The sequence below is a fragment of the Octopus bimaculoides genome, chromosome 15, assembly GCF_001194135.2.
Source record: "Octopus bimaculoides isolate UCB-OBI-ISO-001 chromosome 15, ASM119413v2, whole genome shotgun sequence".
Classification (NCBI taxonomy): Eukaryota; Metazoa; Mollusca; class Cephalopoda; order Octopoda; family Octopodidae; genus Octopus; species Octopus bimaculoides.
The window spans coordinates 43,286,992-43,287,332 of record NC_068995.1 but is presented as its reverse complement, the minus strand read 5'-3'; the positions used below and the strand labels follow the sequence as shown (position 1 = coordinate 43,287,332).

At 28.2% G+C, this 341-nt stretch overlaps 1 protein-coding gene across 4 annotated transcripts in view; it reads right to left on the bottom strand.

Annotated features, from left to right (window-relative positions):
• Window positions 1-341, bottom strand: part of LOC106880835 (RYamide receptor) — a 438,750-nt gene that overhangs the window by 79,420 nt on the left and 358,989 nt on the right. The window contains exon 4 of one of the 4 annotated variants that reach the window (XM_052973295.1): window positions 172-232. The exons of the other annotated variants lie outside the window; for them this stretch is intronic. The gene's annotated coding sequence lies outside the window, so the exon portion shown is untranslated. The remainder of the gene's footprint in view (window positions 1-171; window positions 233-341) is intronic. 4 annotated transcript variants of the gene reach the window in all.

Genomic DNA, 341 nt, shown 5'->3' with positions numbered 1-341 from the left:
TATATATATATATATATATATATATGCATGTATATTAGAATGATTACTATGAAGCATGATGTAGAATATATTGTATAATGGATCCTGGATAACGCCAGAACAATGCGAAGTAAATGCAAAGCAAATCCCAAGGTGACAAAGATATGAATTAATGAATTAATATAGACTTACTTTGCATTGAATATTTCGGGGTTATGATTCCATTTTCAAGAAATTAACGAATGTCATAAATCTGTAATATTGAATGCAAGGTAAGTCTACATTAATTAATATCTTTGTCTTGTGATTTGCCTTGCATTTATTTCGCATTATTCTAGCTTACCCACGATACGTTATATATA